Source organism: Aythya marila (assembly GCF_965140915.1).
Source record: "Aythya marila genome assembly, chromosome: 6".
Classification (NCBI taxonomy): Eukaryota; Metazoa; Chordata; class Aves; order Anseriformes; family Anatidae; genus Aythya; species Aythya marila.
The window spans coordinates 33,666,492-33,688,932 of record NC_139047.1 but is presented as its reverse complement, the minus strand read 5'-3'; positions in this window follow the sequence as shown (position 1 = coordinate 33,688,932).

Here is a 22,441-nt window from a genome sequence, read left to right as displayed (position 1 = left end):
CCACCATATTTTTCTATGGGAGTTAAAACTCTTGCTTTGCTCTGCTTCTGTAATGAATCTTCAAATAGCGGGAAAAATACAGTAGTAGCGGCCTGCAAAATTTGTCAAGAAATGTGGATTAAATTGGAGCTGGACAGCCTCTTCCCTTCCCCCAGCAGCAGCTGACAAGGGATGCTCTAGGTGACCTCACCTGCGGCTAACTCAGTCTTGCCAGCCTCCCTTTCCTGGGGAAAGAGATGCAATGTAATTGCCCTTTTTCCAGTTCAGAAGAGTGATTTCCTCCTTTGAACTTCATTTCTGGTCTTAACTTAGTCTCACAAAATTAGAGTGAAAGATTCATTTTGGCAATATATTTTTCAGAGTATAGGCTGAACACACTAAGAAGATAGATACAGGGAGCTGGAAATAAAAAGCTTCACTGCAGAACTCCTTTTTTCTACAAACTAAACAGTGTCTGGAGTCTGGTTTTGCCAGTACATTTGGAAAAGCTGGGCTGCCCATATTTGTTTAATAAAGTTATTCCCCTTTCTCTGCTGTAATCTTTGGTATCGTTCCCTTTTGTGCAGTTACAATTCCTGGAGGAACAATATACATTTTCCTAAATTATTCATCATCTACCTCCTAGTTCTCACATCTATATTGCCAAGTGATTTGCAATTCATTTTCTGACATTTTTGGTTTACTTTGTTTTGGAGTTCTGCTAAACAAAGCCTGCCAAAAGCATTCCTCAGAAGGCTAATGAACTTGCTAGAATAGCAATCACTCTCTTAGAAACCTTTTGCGTATTTTTAATTTGTATTGACTCCTTGAGAGATTCAGATAATTTAGCAAGTTTCATGGCAGACATGAAGACAAATGCTCCTGCTGACTTTTACTTTCAAAAGAGTCATTACAGCCCATTTGTTCATGGCTGGAAGGGGTGACCCAGTAAAAACCCAAACTAAACAGGCCTCTCCTCCAGTGGAACCACAGCTACCAAAAACGTTGACCTGGGTCCCAACAGCAACTAATATAATCACTGCATCATTTGTACAATAGGGAGCTTTCCAGAAAGATGAAAGGTATATTGCATCTGTTGTCTTATCTGATACCATCATGTTTTCCTTGTTGTTTATCTTTTCTTTCTAAATGGATTAAAGTAACAGCATTAATTAAGCCAACAAAATTAATTTAAGCTAAACAATGTTATCTGGTTAGATATAAACGGTACATAATATTACACTATGAACTAACATGGTGCTGTATTTTCCCCAAAACAGTTTCAAAATTAATGCAGTGGGCTTGCCTGTCTGTTGAATGTTTATTCTTAGGCATAAAGGTAGTGAGAACTCTAGCTCCCATCAGAAAATGATAATTAAAAAAGACAAACCTTACAGCAGACATTTTTAACACTGGAATTTACCAGTGAATTGAACTGCAACAGGTTATGAATTCCCTGTGAATGAATCCTGTGACTGACTTCCAAATATATAACATACTATTGATTTCAGAAAAGCCTGAAAACACAATATTTTTTAAAATAAACATTTTCTCATATTATGCAACACTTTGCTGCAGTTACTGACTTTAACATCACTATTACTTTGCTCATATATCTATATGATATATCTTCTCTGTATATCTGTATACCTCTATATCTTTTCTATAAGTAAACAGGACTTAAGAGAATAACTGATCTGGAAATTACAGTGTTCTTCTCTAGCTCTTTTAAGAGTTTCTTGACCACAAGAAACCAAAAAGTCCTCTCTGATATGTTTTGACTTCATCTGACATACTCCTTCACAATGGGGTTTCTGGGTGATTGCAGACATGTCTGTGTAGCAAGAATACTTAGAAATTTCTGTCCTGTTTTGTACTATATATATGTTCCAATGTTTTTCACATTTTTATCAAAAGGAAGCAGTACGGGAAATTTGCAGCATTTCATGTTTCATTACACTTCCTATCTTATATATATACATACATATGTATATGTATATACATTTACACACACGAATATATATATCTAAAGTAAAAATATGTATTTTAGTATAATTATGTATACAGACATATGGAAATGTGCAGTATGAGACAGGCATGAACCCAAACATTTTTATTTGACCTCAAAAATATGTATTACTCTTCCAGATATTACACACAGTTTTTTCCATGTAAAATAAATCTTTACTCTAACTAAACCTGTCTAAACCCCAGCAGGCACTTGTAGAAGTACCCTCTCTTTTCATATAAAATAAATGTGCCATGTACTATACACAAATAAACAACTGCTTCCCAGATAAATCACTATCAAAAACTAAGGTAAAGTATTTTAGAGTCAGAGAGGGAAGTAACATTTGGATACATGATGCTAATATCAAGGATAACTTGTCATATCAAATACAGATATATCAAGATTAAGGAGCACCTTTCTTCTTACCCTGAATAATAAATTAATATCAACATTTTTATGTGCTTTCTAATACAGCTTTCTATAAAACTGCCCTTCAAAATGGGTTCTTAAATCTATATGCTAGCATAAAATAAAGCTTTTCATATCATCTATTATCTTGTTTTGGGATAAAGAAAATTCACTCATGTATTTAAACCAAGATGATATTCATGGGCAACTTCTGCTGTATGAAAATGGGATAAGTGCACTGAAACGTTTTCAGGCAAGAAGCCAACAATCTCCATGCGTTATGCAGAAGTGGCAGAGTGATTTTTTTAAGGCACACCTGCTTTAGATGAAAGAAATTGAATTCCAACTCCATAACTGTCAAGCGCCACCGCAAATAATAGAGCCTAAGCCGAATCATTTCAGCAATATAGCTATTTTCCTGTTGAAGCGATGGAGCAGAAATCAGCCTTAGCTAGATGATATCACTTCATGTGCATGCTTTGGAAACAGTTCCATTCATCATTTCACTGCTTAATCCCTTTCAAAAACATGTTCTTCATTCCCTGGTTAATAAAAACTTTGGTTACCTGAGTCAAAATTGAAAAAAAAAAAAAAAAAATTGTGGATTGTAATTTGGCCATAATTACTTAAAAATTCCAAGAAAAATACAGTAACTACAATAAATCATTTGAACCTTGCACATAATATTTCTTACATGACACCACACGCATAAGGCTGTTTCTTCTATATTCCCTTAAGCAGCTGAATACTCATTTCTTTTTTTGCAGCTACCAATAGGATGAAGATAACATAACAGCAGGACAATGAAGACAATCATTTGGGTATTGATAATCTGGCACTGACTGCATTTTATGTTTGGGAAGATATAGTGTGAAGAAATTGCTAGTTTTCTCCCTTCTGCCCTCATATAATCACACAGAAGAATAAAAAACACTTAGCCACACGTCAATAGACTAACTTTATTTTCAAAACCATCTATGGCTAGGCTCAAATTCATGAACTGCAGCTGTAATGTCACCATCATAATGACTGCTCCTGACCACAATGTCATTTTTAAATGATACAGAACATTTACAAAGACTTTTAGTGCCCTGTCGTTCTGCTTTCATGAAAATCAGAAGACATTTATAAATTTCCTCATTTCTTTCCATTTTTTAAACAGGTTTGTTTATTCACAGCCCAGAGAAAAATAAATAATAAAGATACTGCTTCTACTGAGAAATTTCAGAGACTACCAAGGGAAAGACCTCAATAACATTTAACTAACACTAACTCCAGTTATTTTAATTCATCATTCTGCTGAGTAACTGCTAAAGCTAAATGCTTTAGTTTTCTAGGTTGCTAGTGTGCCAGCATTTAATTAAGGAGGTATCAATACAGTGCCTGTTGAAATGCTGGCATTACTCGCATCTGCACCTGAGTCCTCCTTTGCCCTCAGTCACAGCTACACATTGCTCCTAAGCAAGTCAACTGTTGACATGCTAAAGGTACATGAGCACTCACGTAGTCATCTTACCTTAATCCCTCGAAACACTTTACAAAACTAGGCTTTGAATCATACAACAGATGCGTACTGAAATGCTGGGAAATCTAGATGTTCTCAAAAAGACATATTCTAATCTGAAAATTCAGATGATTATTTTTAGATTTTTTTGTCTCACCTTACAGTGGCTAAAAGATGAGCAGCTTTTTAGATCTGGGTGCTTCATCACACGATGTGGCACTGCCATGGGATGTGATGGAGAGGTGGCAGAAAACCCAGAGAAGAGATGGAAGGAGTGCAAGGGGGGGAATAAGGAAACCGATTGTAAGTTAACTTGGAAAAAACAGGTTTTAAACTGCCACCACAGTCAACTTTCAAGTTCAGTAAGGTAAAACCCAAACGATCTTCTGGGCATTCATGCTATCTTTACATTTCTCTTACTGGAAGATTCAGAGCAACTGTAGATCAAAACCTATGTGCCTTTATGCAGGAATACAGGAGTTCTGACATTCCCTCACTCTTCCCGAAGTAACTTAAAGTGAACAATCACACAAGTAAGGATTTTTTGATTGAACCTTCAGGGCTGCAACAGTAACTAGATGTAAGATTTGATCTGACCCTTGCTGTCAATTTATAAGAATAAAAAATACTGACTCTAAGACCTTAGAATACTGCAAATTAAGTGATGAAAAAGCTAGGAAAATTGCCAGTACTAACTCACAGAAACATCCCTCCTCTCTTTTGCCCAGCTCATAATAGTGACGTATATAGCAAAATGCTTTTCAATGTATCCATTCTAATTTCCAATAAATGTTTTTTTCTATTATTTGTTTCTGAAGTCTTGCTTTTCATTTTATGTTAGGAGTAAATCCAATATAAGTAGTTTCCCAAATGCATATATATATATACATACATATATGTGTGTATATATATAAAATTACACTTGCCCCAGTCTTTGCAAGTTTCTTACTAAATCACCATTTAGTTGAAGGACCAGTCTTCAAATAGATGTGCTACATTAAGAAAAAAAAAAAAAAAAAAAAAAAAAAGTCTTAATGTCTTAATTCCATACAGATCTAGACCACAATTAGTAATGCTAATATGAATTTAAGTTTTTAGCATTCACATTAACAGTTCCAGGAAGACATTAATACTAGAACAGAACGTTGGCACCAGATAAGTATCTACAGGATTAAATTTAGCGTGGCAATTACGGTTTTCTTGAAGTACAGATCCAATCAATAAAAAAGATTTCTATTACCTTGCCTCCATAATGTCTACAAGAGACAGTGCTAATGAACAAAATCCCTTGCCAAGATTGGATTTGAAAGCCTAGAACAGCTTTCAGTGCCGTACAGCTTCATACTGTATTTCTAGGAGTGACTATTTAGGACAATGTACATCTCATCTATTTTTAGAAAATTAGCAAGTTCTTTTGCATCCTTGAGGATAGCTTATGTGTGCTTTTAAAACAGAAGCAATTGCTGATAGGCAGCAACACTCAGGTCACTATCTGACATCAGACTGCAGGTAACGTACATACCATAGTTTCATAGATCACATCAGTATAACTCTCCTTTCCAAGGATGAATTTCAACACTGCTCCTTTTCTCTTAGACACTTCAGCACTTAACTGTTTTTCTTCCCCTGACTGCTCATTATGCCACCAGATATGGCAATGGCTGCATTCTTTCTTAACTTGAGCTTTAAGCATGATATGGAATAATGTAAGAGATGTAAATATAAAGATTATAAATGAAAAAAAAAAAAAAAAATTTTGTAGAATTCTACAGGTGTTTTACAATGTATTGGAAAATAAACAATCAGGATATTTCTTGCAAATATGTGGTCTTATTTTTTTTTCTAAACTTTCCCTTATAAGCCATTCTTCCAACTGTTATGTGTCCACAAGGACTGCAAGAAGTTTAAGGCAGGAGTCAGTCTTATTAATTGTACTCAACCAACAAAAGTTATCAGGCCTTGTTACTTAAAGTTCTAAGTTATTTACTTCTAGCTCCTAATTATCATCATGACTTCTAATGCACTCTGTTTGCTAAAGACTTATTTCAAAATCCTGTTAAACCCTCAAATAAATTGAAATAAATTGAGCACAATAAATCATGATCTCTTGTTATGGGAATAACAAACAGAAGCATTAGGCAGAAGGGGGAGTGTTTTGTTTGCTTTGTTTCATTTTTGCTAAATGTAAACATTTTTAAGAGCACAATCGTTGGTAGATTTAACTCATTCATGCCTTATAATATTCACGTAGATGTTTAAACATTAAGGACATCGCTATATTGTTTTTGAAATTTCATTGACTTTGATTTCAAAATAGAACATGTCACTAATGCTTTTTCTGCCCAGAAAGCAGGAGACTGCAACAAGTAGGAATTTTTGTACCTAGTCATCATTATTAACCTTTGACAAAAAGATGGGGGAGAGGGGCTATCTGCATCACTGCATATATGCATGCATGCACATATATACGTATCTCTGTAATTTATCAGTTGAAAACCTCCTAGAAATTGCTATGAAGCAAAGAAAACACTTTTAAAGAGAAAATATCCATGCTAGCTGGCATTTCAACAGAAAAATATTATATTCTTCTCCTCATTTAAAAGGGCTTTTTTGCTCACATTAGGAAGTGGAGTTGAAAGAAGTGAATCTACTCCCTGCAGGATGGTAGTGGATACTGCTTCTTAATTCCTTTTAGAGTGAGTTTTGCTCCAGAAATGTGCCACTTTCAGGGGCCTGCAGATGTAATTCCTTGGTCTATCCATAAACAAGTACAGCAGTGGCTAAACAACAGAAGCCACTAATCCTGTCCTAGAGAGCCCACCCAGAAGGGAGGGAAGCGTGGCCCGGTCTCTATGTGTATTTAATGCTTCATCCCCCTGCCAGAAAACCCCATTCCACATGGATCACTAAGAAAACAGCAGATGATGGATTGAGAGGAGTACATTTTTGGGCTCGATTCAAGCTGGTGACATACTGGGAGGGCCTGCCAACCTATATATCATGTCCCAGATAAAAAAAGACTTTACAATACTCCACATACATAAATAAACAAACAGAATTATTCAGAAAATTATTTTCACTTTAAATAATTTAACTACAAAAGCTGTAGAGCATGACATGCTCTGTGGGCATAATACGACATCTTTATGCTCAATTAAATTTTTAACATTAATATCATTCGGAGAAGGAGTAGGCAAACATGATTATACATGGTACGCGTAACAATATGTACCTCTAAGATTACAGTTTATACTTCTGCAAAGTAATTCATACTCAGAAGCTCTGAGGATGAGCTGTCACATCCAAAATTAATGTTTGTTATTAAGAACAAGCTTTCATTGTCACAGCACGTGAAAACTAGAGCTCTGGATCTGATCCTCAGGCACTGGTGAGGTAGGCTAAGAACATGAAGGTGGTTTCAGCCTTACAGGCCATGAGCTAACATCACTCTTGCTCCCATATTTCTAACAGCTGACATCTGGGAGACTTGACGTTAGGCCAGTTTCCCTTAGGAAGAGTAAAGCATGGCATGGATTCAGTGTGTGATTTATTTAAGCAGGCTGTAAGCCTTGAGTTGGGAGCAGATGCAGGTATGCAAACACACAGGAGCTCCTCCTGCAGAGAGACCGGCAGGCTCTCCCTGACCTAAGTCTTGTGCCTAGGTTCGTTCTGCCTTTGCCCTCCTAAATCTCCTTTTCTTTTGTTGTTCAGTCAGTTGTCTGACTCCCAGTCAACTCAGTTCTGAATTAGACTCTAGGCTCTTCAGGCTTGGAAGGACCATGTCTTCCCTTCGCCCTGGTGCTGAAGCTTCTCCATCCCCACCTCCCAGGCCCCTCCAGTAACTCAAAGAAAAGACAGAAGGTGCTTCCGAGGAAAAACCCTCACCAGACAAATACTCAGTCTGAACCAGCAACAACTTTTATCCTAGTTATCATAATTTTGTCAAAAATGTTTGCACTAACTACTCTCTGAATTTTACACTTCTCTCATGATAGCGTTCCCAATGGGATCAGCCAATTTTCCAACTGATTTCTTTGATGCCTGGAAGACTTTTTGTGTGTAGGGTTTCAGTTTCAGTTTCAACATGTAACTTGCTGGCATTGTTACTGTCACTGGGAGGTAGGAATTACTGTTGTGAAAAGCTTAATGAGAGAATACAGATGTTTTTAATCAGTTTGCTTTAGAGAGAGAAGAAGGAAACACTTCAGGTCTGCACTGAGGTCTCCTTTTTTTCCTTTCTTTTTTCCCCCAAAGCAGACTTGGGCATGCATTACCCATGATTGATTTATAAGACTACTGGTGTTGTCTGGGGGTCTGTGTCAGGTGTAAAAGATTTGTCCTAATGGGGTTGCAAAACTACATTACCCGATTCAAAATCTGCATGCCGTCCTGATACTCTTGATGTACCAAGCCACCAGAGGTTATCACAAACATCAACGTACATGTATCCAAGAGAGTACAGGCAAGCCATTGTGATCACCAAGCCTGGTTATTTTCTGGCACAAAATGAAGTAGTCTGTCTGTTTAATACCACTAGCCACTATCAACCTTACACTTTCATTCACCCTTTAATACAGGGACCATTTCAAAATCTTTCTCCTGCTATTAATACACTTTTAAAAGCTTATGCCCTTATACACCAAGCAATCATTTTCCCCTCAACAGCTATGACCTGCCATCTCTTTACCAGACCAAATTGCTGAAAAAGGCTGGAGGTTCATGAAGGGAAGTGGCAAGAAGAAACTGCTGAGATTTCCTGCAAGAGCTAAAAATGACCAAAATACTATTTACATGCAAAAGGAAATTCAAAACTGGCTTTATTCTCTATTTCTTCATACTTTACAAGAAAATTAGAAGAAAATAAAAAAATGAAAAGAGGAGAAAAAAAGAGAAAAAAAAACTTCTTTACAAAAACTATTTTTGCAACTTCTATTTGGAAACATCTGAGAATGAAGAGACAACTTCAGATGTCAGTACAGACTGGGTGATGAATGGATTGTGAGCTGCCCTGAACAGAAGGACTTGGAGGAAATGGCGGAAAAAAAGCCTGACAGAAGCAAGCAGTGTGCACTTGCAGCCCAGAAAGCCAACTGCTCCTGGGCTGCACCTAAAGCAGTGCAGCCAGCAGGGCCAGGGAGGGGATTGTGCCCCTTTGCTCTGCTCTCATGAGGCCCCACCTGGAGCCCTGCGTTCAGCTCTGGGGCCCCCAGCACAAAAAGGACAGGGACCTGTACGAGCAAGTCCAGAGCAAGGCCATGAGGGGGTGGAGCCGATCAAGAGGCTGGAGCACCTCTGCTACTAGGAGAGACTGACAGAACTAGGGTTATTTATCCTGGAGAAGAGAAGGCCCCAGGCAAAGCTTATGGTGGCCTTCTAAAACTGAAAAACAAACAAACAAACAAACAAATGTTTAAGTCATAATGTCTGGAAAAAAAAAAAAAAAAAAAAAGATAAAAGCCAGGAAAGAACCTGAGCAAGGTTACAGATGCAGCAGAAAAGAGCTGGGGATGGGGGACAGTTAGGATCTACTATAGTAGCTATTACACTAGAGACTGCTTGGATTAAAACAGAAGGATAAAGAAGGTTTACATAAGGTAATTGGAAATAATTATAGACCTGTAAGGTGGAATATGTGAATGGGAATCCCTTTAAAAGGCTAAAACATTGATCACAGAGGGGCTGCATAAATGCTGGTCTTAAACTGAGGGAATCTATCACCAGGAATGATTATAAAATCTGTATAATCATGGTTCTTGTGTTCTTAAATAATTGAGAGAATCAAACTCAAATCCAATGAGTTAACTTGATATAATTGATCTGTAGATGCTAAACACATGGTTTTGCAGAAAGCGCATGAATCTGCTGTTCTTGTATTTGCTTTAGGAAATTTTATGGGTTAAGAAGAAAACTGCACTTGTATTAACTAAGGCTTCAACAGAAAAATCAACTAGTACTGAAAAGAGCCTTGAGGGAATGTTAAATTTGTTCTTCCACCTCAAATATTCCTGAAAATATTCACAAAGCAGAATGTACTGGAATGAGGAAAATGAATTTTCTGATGAGCTCTGACAGACATCCCTACAACAGAAAGATCTGGCATTTGGGCAGGGACTTGAACCCAAGTTTCCGAAGGCCTAGTCCTGAGCTGCATATTATATAAAAACACAATTTCTTTCAATCTATATACAAGAACTGGACACATGAAACTATGAAATGAAGAAATCACATACAGCAAGACAAGAGACCTTCCACAAGTCCAATAAGACACTTCTGCCGAAGCCAACCATCTCTTCCCTGCCAAAGACCATGATCCAATTGCAATCCTTCAAGGGAACAAGGCAGACAAACTGGCATTACAAATCCAGCCTAATGTTTGTGTGGCACTTTGTGTCCATGACAAATCTTAATCTGCAATTTAACACTGTACTGACGACTGCAGTACTGTAATCTCTTACTGCCTGAGCATGCAGGAGAGGGCTTTGCCTAAGTGCTGTAGGTTGAGCTCTGTCCTTGGACACAAGGGCACAGCAAGATGCATCTGTGCATTTGGGGGCTAAATTTAAATGGAGGAGAAAAGGCCACATGAAATACAGAGTTCCACTTTGGATCATTTCATGCTTGGATTTGGAGTCAGTAGCTTTAAATTTTCCTAGTTAAGAGCGTGCACCTGCAATACAGCCAATTTTATGCAAGTTAGGTGTGCTCACAGATTGTTCATGCACTGCTATAGTAGCTGTTATCTGAGGAAAGCTTGTACAAAATTATTAACAGAAAGTTGGGGGGAAAAAAAATCTTAAAAACAACAGCAAAGCAAATTAATCAGGAGTTCAGAAAGTTTTCTGGCTAATTTTGAGCTCAAGCTTTCTCAAGATCAAAGAGTCTCACAGCCCTCACCCACACAAAAGAAGGTGCCTGAAGGAAAAGAGAATCCCCTCTGACTCTGCAGCTGTAGTGAGCAGTACAAAGCTTTGCCTGCCCTACAGAAGCCAGGCCAAAAGTCCTTCCAGCTCATGGCTTCCCACAGCTCCCTGTAGCCACTCCACTTGCTTTTCAACACCGCCTTATCTATGCTGGAGCTTCAGTTGCAGATGTTCTTGCCCTTGTATCACATAGCCAAGGTGCATCACGTCAAGCAAACATTCAGCATGCGTCAGCTTACCTACCTAAAAACCATATGCATTTCCTCCTTGAGCCCCACAGAGAGAAAGCATGTAGGGAATGGGAACTGTTCAGTATACCACAACATGAACTTGTGCAATCTAACAAACAAGTGAACCTTCATGAAAGAGAGAATGTCTTTAATTTCAAAAGGTTATCTTTATATACAAAGCAACAGAGACGAAGTTTGAAGAATAGATGAGCTTGTAAGTGAGTTCCTGTCTGAGGATTTATCAGTCCCTAATATCCAAAAAAAAAAAAATTATTTGCAAATTAGAAAGATGGTTGGTAGGTATTGGGATTTGAGGCTGGCATTGAGCAGATTTTATTGAAAAGCATCGTGTCATTATTGAATATGCCATACAAACTAAGCAGAGATTACTTTACCTTAACATAATTACAAGAGTTATCTAAGACAAAAGCTAAAGCATTATTAAATAATACACTTCCATTAAAAAGTATTAAATGATTGTTTACTTCTCTTTGACAGAACTAACTATAGCAGAACACAAATCCAACTGAACATTTATTGGGCACAGTGCACTTACTTTTTAATTACAAGTGTATAGGTAAAATAATGTATAACTATAATAGACACATTATAGACACTGGCATTTATGTTTTCCCGAAATTATTTTAATATTACTCTATATGCTTATTTTACAAATTTACCACCAAGAAAAATTTAACCTTCCAAGCGTGTAACAACTTCTAGTGAAGAAAACATGTCATAGAATCATAGAATGGTTTGGACTGGAAGGGACCTTAAAGCCCATCCAGGTCCAACCCCCTACCATGGGCAGGAACACCTCCCACCACACCAGGATGGCCAAGGCCCCATCCAGCCTGGCCCCCCCAGGGATGGGGCATCCACAGCTTCTCTGGGTAGCAAGTTCCAGTGCCTCACCACCCTTTGAGCACATTTTCTTCCTAATATCTTATAGGTATATACATAGAGAGATATAGAAGTACACGGGTAGACATGGAGATGTATATAAGCAAAATCCGCTAATCCATCAGCTCTTCCTTTTTTCCTTTCTTTCTTCAAGCATATCCAATTGCAAAACAAAGCCATAGAGCCAGACAATACTGATTGTTCTTTATCCTTGATTACAAAATGGAAGTATGACGGATACCAGGATAGCAATGAGAATAGACACATTAGCCCATAATAATGCTGGGTTCTCATCTAACTTACGGCACTGGTTCAGCTTCACTCATTCAGCAACACAAAACATTATTTATTGGCTGTTAAAGAAAAATATGGCAGCTTTCCATGGTGAATTCATCCTTGTTTTAAAACATACGCTGGGAGTGCTGAGAAGGGAACTGTAAGTACAGATTTTAAAAATATTATCTCTGAAAAACTGAAAGTGAAGCTGCTGGAATAGCTTGATAGCGTATTGTTGACAATGCCTGAAAATGTCGCAGTGGCACATTTTGCATATTTCCACTACAGTGTCTAAAACACAAGTGAAATCACAGCAGAGCACAGTGCTCACAATGTTAATGGTAGGTGTTGGACAAAAGACTTGGGCTGCCCTCCTTCCACTTGTCCCCTGCCTCCAGCAAACAAGCAGTGTGGGTTTGGGGCACGTGTGACAGCACGCCGCTTGAAATTGGAACATTTTTAATCCTCCATATACTGTAATAGAGGTCAAATACCATTTACAGTGTTTAATATTTTATTTCTAGGAAGACTGATGACATTATAGCTCATTGGATATTTATGACGAGACTGAATAGTCTCATTTTCATGGATACCGAGTGCCACAGACAGGAATGTTCACACAAAACCCGGCTGTTGATGAGCTGCATGGGCAATTTTTTGCTATCCTACCCAACACTGGCCCTCTCAAAACCGTCAAGCCTCATTTTGAGCAGGGAAGTCTGTTTTGTTGGTGTTTCTATACAGCACAGTGCATACAGAGGGAAAAAAAAATGAGCAGGGAGTATTTAACAATGCAGGTTCATTGCGTCAATACAGCTCAACGTCATTTGGTTGTAGGACATTATTTTCCATGGGTACTCTGGTTTGTGCTAACATGCTATTGGAGGTCTAATCACAAACTCCTGATGGGGAATGGGGTGTGGGGAGCAGATGGAGGAGAGCCTCACAGCACGGGGATCAGGGCTTGAAGGAGCAAAAATGACTTTGGGTTGATCTCCAGGTTGCCAAAATGTGGCCCCCAAGCCATGCAGTGGCATGTTCCTACAGCCCTGAGGTCTGATAGGTAAAACCAATGGTACTACCTCTGCCGGTTAGATAAGATTTTGCAAATAACCTCTGCTGGAAGTACCAAGGGATGAGAAGGAGAGAAGGATGTAGATAAAAACAGTAAGGAAGAGGTGGGGATTACTACAAATATCATAGCCTGCAGCTTTCTTTTAAAAATATATAAATAAAATGTAGTTATGATAATCAGAACAGAGTAATACACTGTTACCTACTAATCTTTTGAATTTTAAGTGTAGCTGTCGGCTCCGCGCAAGCAGGGCTTGTTACCTTTTAATGTCCCTTGGAGACCTGCTGCCGTCTTGACTACTTTCTATCATGTTATATCACAAATAGAGTTTTCCAATTAGCTGGGATACTTGATAGATTTTTTTTTCCTTTTTTTTTTTTTTTTTAAAAAAAAAAAAAAAGAAGACAATTTTACAATTTAAAAAAAAAAAAAAAAAGACAATTTTACAAGCAAAATAATGAATTCCTGATGGCAAAGAAACACTTTAAAAGCTTTGAAAGCAAGGTGGCATTTTACCATTTTTATCATTTTCATTAACTTCATTATCTGAAATAAAACAGTCATAGATAGATAGAAAACTTATTGAATTTAATATATAGAGCTATGCTACTTAAAAACTGATTATTTTCCAGTACAAACAACCATATTATTTTAAAAGTAGAATATTATATTGAAGGTAAACTCTATTATCACTGTTTACAGGGTAGAATAAAACTCAGTATTCATCTTGTATGACATGCATGTCACACTACAGAGTAATTGTTCTCTTTTATTATGTTCACATTGAAATACTTCCTCTTATTTCTAAATTGTTTTAAGTTGTACAATTTATTTTACAGATTTATCTTAATAAATGCAAAACTCATCTCTAACAAACATTTTCTTTCATCTTTAAAAGCAAGTAGTTAATGTTAAGAAGAGTTGAGTAAATATTTGATATTGGGGGTGGTGGCCAACCAAAAAATGTTTTTGTTTATTTTTGGATGTCATAATCTCAGAATTTTATTTTGAAATGAAAGACATTTATGGCATTTTAAGTTCTCCTTAAGGTGGCATTTACAAAGAGAGGGAGACAATACATCTTTTCCAACTGGTTACAGAGGTTAGCACACTTGTCTTCTACCTGAGCTGAAGGAAGAACTTACTAACAAACCTTGACTCTATTTTAGCTTAGTGTGGTTTTATGTTTAATACTGCCTATTAGCAGAAAAAGAAGATATCACTGAGGTGTAAAATTCACTGCCCCTACAGAAATTCTTCACCTGTAAGTTGAAGGCATTAATGCTAAAATAAAACAGCATAAGGCAGGGATGGTCTGAAATACTGCAAAGCCTGCGTAATAAACCTTACTGTTATCACAAAGTATTATAGAGTTTTCACCTCTAAGACAGCAAAAGGCAGAAGAAAAAAAGCTATAGGTTTATTTCTCTAAAATATCCCATCTTTGCGAACATTGGTTTAGCTCCACCGGTTTGTAGCAAATTGAAGTCTGCAATTTCACAAAGCTCCAATAAAACACATAATGTTCAGTTTCTCCCTTTCTGAAGCTCTCTGTCCATTATCGTCTAGGACTTAAACATATATCACCAAACTCCACAGCTATGTCTTCATCATACAGAACAGATACACACTAAACACAGGTTCAGGCCTATGCTGAAGAATTCAGGCAAAAATGCGTTAAAAGCCTTATGAAATCTGCTACTACCTCCATAACTAACACACTTCGCAGCTGTAAGGCATATTTATCCCTGCCTCCTTCTGATTTTAATATGTTGTGACCTTAAATATAGAAATAGACAAATGCAAATAAACTTAACTTTACTAAGGTTCATTTAGTAGATTATGAAATCACTCTTTTATACAGATAAGCTGACTATAAAAATATACTATAACTACTGTTTTGCCTTTTTTTTTTTTTAAATGTAGGTTATGGCACATTATACAACTGTTCTGGGGAAAGCAGTAACAATTATGAACAAGCCCCTCAAGATTATAAATGGATTTTCCACAAGCTATCATATCATTCTGGCTATTATATTAATTTTGTCCTTAGAGCCTTCACTAACTTTACCAATAACATCATTTCAGTATTCATATTCAACAAGCTAAGTAATATTACGTGTAGCTAAGAATTTATTTACTGTTGAGAGATCAAGCTCAGCTGAAGGAAGCTACCTCCTGGGAAATACCCTTTTAAGCGTAATGAATTCTTCTTGGCCTTATCTGTAAAGAGATTTTTCTGCAATAGTAATCTCCTGACACCTTGCTTTCACCAAGGAACAGAAAGTGGTCAGTCAATTAGCATAGGTTGTTCTCTTTTTTTTGTTGTTTTGAAGATGAGCACCCATTCTGATTTCTATTTCCCAATGTAAACGGCTACGTCTCATTTCATAAACCGTAGAATCACTGAGGTTGGGAAAGACCCTCAAAATCTTCTAGTCCAACCATTTGTACCATAGAAGGGAACAGAACACATTATAGGAACAACTCAATATTGTGTGGTATCTTGGAAAACGCTGGCAGCCCCCCATTCTTACAGATCTCATTCAGACAGGCTGCGTTAGGTCTGTGCAGACTGAGTTTAGGAATGAAGGAAAGAAAACATGAATATTTTAATCTTAAGTCTGCCACAAATTTGCAAAGGCATTTGCAAATTCAGCACAGGCATTAAAACGTTCTACAGTTCAATAACATCCATTATTAAGACGTATAAAGAGCTTTCCTTGCTTTGAAAATCTTTCCTTTAAAAGGATAACCTTGTGAAAAGGATTAATGGAGAAGGAATCCCTTTTGGTCCACCACTCCTCTAGGCAGGTCTCACAGTTACCCACTGCAAGAGTACCTCCAGAAGCATCAGGCACACAAAAGGATTAGCAGCAAACTGTCAGTATGAGCACATCTGCCTCCCTCTACTTCCCTACTTTCTTATGCATTCATCACCACAACAGTATTTAAATCATCCATGTTTCAGTGAGGCATTGTGCCTCATGAATTGAATTACTATGAATCCCTTTGCTTTTAGACCCCAAACACAGCAGCATCCTGGATTTGATCTGATCCTGAGTTTTGCTGTGAGAGAAAATCATCCTTGGCACATCATAATTCAGCTTGGCAGCAGTCCTCTTCCCTTACAATTTTTGACAATCTTCCAGCAAAACAACTAACATCTGTAGCCTGGAATAAACTTTTTGAGATTGTCCAAATTACTGTCTACCAATATGTGAGCTGCCACGAGGTAACTGGTGAAAGCTCTAGCCTGAATGTGATGTGCGCAGGAAGCACCCAGTCCTTCCTTACTGCTGCAGCCCATCTCCCCATCATTTTAAATGAGAGGGATGAAGGAGGTAGACACACAACATCAGAGGGGAAGGGAATGGAAGGGGAAGGGACCAATCAAGGAGATGCGTGAGGACCAGTTCATTTTTGAGATGTCGGGATGGGAAGGAAGGAGGGAAGGAAGGGGGGAAGGAAAAAACACAGAAAAGCAATAATTGCAAAGGTCACCCAACAGGCACAAAATAATTTCTGCGTAATTGCAGCTTCTCTCCTCTGATGGGCTGGTGTGAGCTTCTTCAAAAGCTCACCTCAAATTGGTACACATCAAATTAGCACACCATTACTCATGCTTTTTTTTAGGGAAATAAGCTTAGTAACTAAAATTTAGGTCTGACTGAGGCTAAATTTGCACTCAGTTTTGACTCATTTCAAGCAATTTGTGCCCATCGTGGATGAGCGATCCCAGTGCCTCAGTTCCTGGAAGAAAGGCTACAATTTGGGTCTTGCTGCAGTTTTCACTGGGCTGATGTGAATTCTGGCGAGAAATTTTTGCAGTACATGCCAAACCTCGGAGGAGACTAAGCTTCAAGGGAGGAAGAAGAAAGCTTAATTAAAAGCAAACTAAAATCACCACACTGAATCCTCAGAGACATTTTCACCTAGTTCTCTGTTTTTAAATACTAATGCAGCAGGACTCACTGCAAACAAACTATCAAACTTTTGCAAAACTTATTTTGTACGACTGCATGAAAGTTTCACAGCCAATTATAGACAAAACACATCACAGAAGAAAGAGAATATCAGGCAGGAATCATGCTGCTTACACAGATCAAGTTCAAAAAAACAACAAATTCAATATGGCCAAATTGCCAGGGATGATTTTGTGACTGAAGAATTTAATTGGACTTTATACAGGTCCAGAGAAACAGGGAGGACAGTAAAAGTAGGCAATTTTCTTCCTACACTTTTTACAGATTCTGTAAAAACATTGGATTAAATAGGTTGTCACCTTCTAAAAATGACCGGTCCCTATTGTGCAAGCATTCTCCAGATGCTATTTCAGACTTTTATATATAATGGTATAAGAAATCCCACCAGAAAGTAACAACCAAATGACTAAAACAAACATCGAAGAGGTCTTTTTCTTCTCTGTCTAGATATGTAGTCATTGTCAAGCCACATATTCCACTTTGCAGTGGAGTCTTATAAATTCATACTTCTGGGAAGGGGAGTTTTGAGGGAGCAGAGTTGTCAATGTCTAGCCCCAGGGAGCTGCAAGTTCTTTGGGTCCTGCTTGCAATTTGTATTGATTTCTCCACCTACTGATCAGTCAGAGAACCAGTTAAGTCATTATAAACATGTTTTCATACTACTGGGACAGATGCTCTTCCATTACAGTATGCATTGTAAACTGTTTAATACATTGAATTTCCCAGCTAAATTACATTGGCAATTTTATCTTCTTACTTTCCTGACCTTGATGGGTTTAAAAATCAGATACTTAACCTTGCATTAATGGTAGGGGTTTTATTGCACAAGATCACACATTTAAAGCCATTATTATAACCTCTGCTCCTAGGTATAAAAGGCTGAGAGACAATCAAATACATGCCAGGAAAATGACTAGCAAGGATGAAGAGGAAACCTTATTGGCATCATCTTTTTTCTTAACTCTGTTATTAAACTTAGCTCTTCCAGTTACTATACTGAAAGCTCTCAACCCTACCAAAATTATATGGGTGTTTCTAACAGAAATAAGAGTGACAGGTGTAATGTTAATTGTGGGATCATAATGAATGAGTCAGGCCTTCACAAAGAAAAATCTAATTATTTGCTAGTACCATATATTTGCTAATTCCATGTAAAGTTCAAGTAAAGTCAAAAAAATGTCATCCTAGCATGAGTTTGTAAGACAAGTCGAAGAAGAACCCATCTGTAAAACATCACTTTGCAGGCACTGCCTTCAACTGCCAGCGTGCTCAAAAAAAAATCCCAAACTTTGTACTATTTAACATCCAATTTGCTGAAGATGTTGGGTACAGCTTGTGAACTACTTTGTTAATGGTGCATTGAAAGCATTCCCATGCTTATGCCTGTTTTGAGTGAGACTTCACTTTGAGTGAAACCCCTGGAGATGCTCACAGTGAAAGACCATTGCCACATTGCTGCATAGGGATAGTTTGCAGGCTAGGCCCAAGGGCCAGACATATATCCAAGGAACTGAATCTATTTTTGGATAGACAGCCCCTTAAATTTTTGTTTATCTCAAGTAAGTACTTTGGTCTCAGAATTTCAATTTCCAAGTAGATCGATTCTAGCTGGAAAGACCGTGTGTCCACTAATGTTATTCTTCTGTTGCATTAATTACCACTCGTGATGCAGCATTACCCATTATGTCTGAAATTTTGTATTCAGCTGGAGCAACGCAGTAGTTACCAGACCTTATCAATACCCAATAAAAGGCGGCAGCTCTTGCTCATGCTATCACTGGGAATGCCAGATGGCCTTTTCTGGCTCATGACCCAAATAGATCTCTGGTTATGTTAGTTTATTTTAAACGTCTTTTCTTTTTCTTTTTCATTGTCAAAGTACTATGTTTTCTAGTGATGTTTCTTGAAAAAATAAAATAAAACAAAATAAAATAAAACAAAATAAAATAAAACAAAACCATGAATGTATTCTCTTTACTAGCCATTTTTATCTTAAAATTTAATCTTAAGTATTTGCGAAGGCTAGATTAGCAAGATGAAAGTTAGCTTTCTGTACTGAAAATAAAAGAAAAATAACAAAAACTTGGAAAAATAAAAACTTTAAATTTCCTTGTATCCATAGGTCCTTATATTTCACCTTAGATTTACTAGTATCCTGTGGAGACCTTTTAAATGCTGTAAAATGTCTGCCCTAGGTAAAATTGCCAGCACTTTAAAACAAAGGTTTTGTAAGTGGTGTTTTGTAATGCATGTGGGATTTGAGAAGTACATTTTTTCTTGTCTTGAAGATAAGTCTTATTAAGATGGCATACAACCTTGGAGGCAATGATGGTTTTTCTCCATACTTCAAGTTTGTAATAATGCTATTTCTTGTAAGAAAGGCAAAAAGGGTGGTGGTTTGTTTTTTAATGTTAGTTGAGGTTGATGCTATCTGACCTGGTATTGTTACTGTAAGATACAGATTTAAAATAACTCTTACTCTTTCAAGCACAGAAATCACCACAGCCAATATAAATCACCAATATTCAATCTATAGCTAGACTTAAATCTTCAATTTTTCATACAGTGTTTCCTTCACATCATCACAAGTACAGCTATTTGGAGTGTGTAGTGCAATTAATTTGAAAACAAAATATAGACAAAAGACAGTAGCCTATTACATCATATAAGCCAAATCAGGATTTTAAACATACTTTCAAGGGTATTTTCTAAATGTTTTCAGTAATGAATTTCAGGATCTTGCAGCTCTGAAGCTTGCTGGGTGTCCCCAGAGATGTCCACCCATGGAGCCACAGCTGGGCTGTGACCCCCCCACACACCCACAAACTGTCCTGCAGAACAGTTTTACAGATATTAGGCTTTGAAAGCTCAGGCACTGTAGTTCTGTTAGCTGGTGCTTCCTTTAGTTGACTTGCCAAACAGAATTACAGCATTTTAAATATGCAGATTGTTCTGAAATGTTCTATTGTATGATGCTTGGTATTAAAGTAAATCTTGCTGAATGCAATCAAAGGCAGGTGAATCACTTGAAAAAGCATAACAAGCATGCACACTTCAATTATTCAAGTGTTTCACCTGTAAAGTATTGTCTCAAGCAAACTAGATTTAACAGAACATTGCCTTTATAGTAGCATCAATTTGTCAACTAAATTAGAACAATAAATATCAAAAAAACTCTTGCAATAGACTTGCATTTTAAATCAGGTTTAAACAATATAGAAAACAATTACCAGCGTAAAAACTCTCATAAATGGCTTGTGATCACAAGGCTGGATGGGATGATAAAGCTCTCCCATGCTCAGGCAGGGCCCTGGATCCCCTCTAGGGTCATCCTGGTTACCACACATCTTCTATAGAGTCCCCAAACCTCTGTTTGGCTAAATTGGAGTGTGGTCACAATAGTCTAGTCTTTGACCACAAGCTTCGGGTCAATTTCACTCAGAAATCCTCCTTATGTATGCTGAATTCATCTGATTGTTTCCTCCTCGCCCACCCACCTTACCTCTCTGAACAAACACCTTCTAGTACAGGCCCAGATGTCACCAGCTACTTGGACTGTTGCATAAAAATTATAGAAAAACACCTAGTGCAACGACCTGCTAGAAACACAGCCAGCTTCCCAGAGTGTCTAAGACCAAGTCCAGTTGAATTTTGGAAACCACAGGCTTTCTGGGTTCCTCACCATGCCAATATTTTCTTTATATCCAATTCGAAATTCCATTGTTTCATGATTTTCACTTCTTCTTCTTCCTTTTTGCTTCTCTGGGAAAAGTTGGGGAAAATTGCTACTAGGTTCATTCTGCCCCATCCCACATTTCTCTTGCCAAGCTGGGCAAAGTCATCCTCCCCAGCCTCTCCTCAGATCTGAGGTGTTCTTGACACCAATCATCCTAGCAACCCTCCAGAGAAAACTCTGCTTTTTGTGTCTATCTCCCCAAACCACACATAGTATTGTAGATGGACCCTCTCCAGGTGCTTCAGCTTGGCTGTGAGGACTTGGTGGGGCCTGTCCTGAGAGCTGTGCTAATACTGAGCTAAATGGCACTCACAGCTGCTACGTGGTCCACAGAGGGAGTCCTTTTGTCAGGGAAGGAATCCATCAAGTAGGATCTGTCCTTTGCAAACCAGTGTTGGCTGCTCCAGCAACCTTCTCTCATCCTTCATGTGTCTGGAAGTAGCATCACGTCCATGAAAACTTGCTCCATCATTTCCTCATGCACTGCAGTGAGGCTGACAGGCCCCTGGACCTCCCTCTTGCCTTTTTGAAAAATTTCATATGCACAAAGTGTCATTAAAATCTGACATTTTGCCTACAGTTTGTACTTTTTACTTCCTATTTTATCTTATTATCCTGAAATTTTCTTTTCATTTGTCTTTCCAGTATTGCCTATTGCATTACAGCTTAAGAGAAAGTTTAATAAGCAAAAAGACAACAACTTTGCTGTATATTATTTCATTAGTTCCAGAACCAACCTCACTAATTCCTCTGCCCTTTTTATTTACATTCTGTATTTGCAGGCAACTACTGTGTCCTTTGCTTTAATAGTTGCTAAGCCGTTCTATGCATATTTAACTCTTAATCATTTCTCATTAGTTTACCCTTCCAATTCCTGGCTCCATTTCTGAATATTAATTAGTTTGTTAAGAGCTTTGTGAATATATGGGCCTCAGTCCTGCCTTTACAGATACCTTCAGGTAAATTCCAATTCAAGGGACCAGACAGCCCCTAGTCGCACTGCAACATCTCCGGATGGGAAGGAGAATAAGATTTTCCTTTCTCATCTCTGCTCAGAGCATTTCAATCACTCCTCTGAGCCCCAGCTGCTATTGACTCCCCAAAGATTTTCAGTTGTGGCTACTGGCTTTTATTACTGAAGAAATAAAGTAACTCATTCTCTCAATAAACAGGAGATGCAAAGGAGCAATTTGCAGAAAGAATGAAGAAATATTCTATTTCAGTATTAGAACAGACAGGTTGTTATACAACTGCTTGGTTAATAGCATAAATATTGATCAAAAGCACAGAGTAATATTACAATGAATGTTCTTTCTTATACAGAGGTACAGCTAGGCAAAGAAATTTTACACCCACCTTTTAAAGAAAAAAATATAAATTCGGTGATACCTAGCATGGAAATTGGAAACAGAA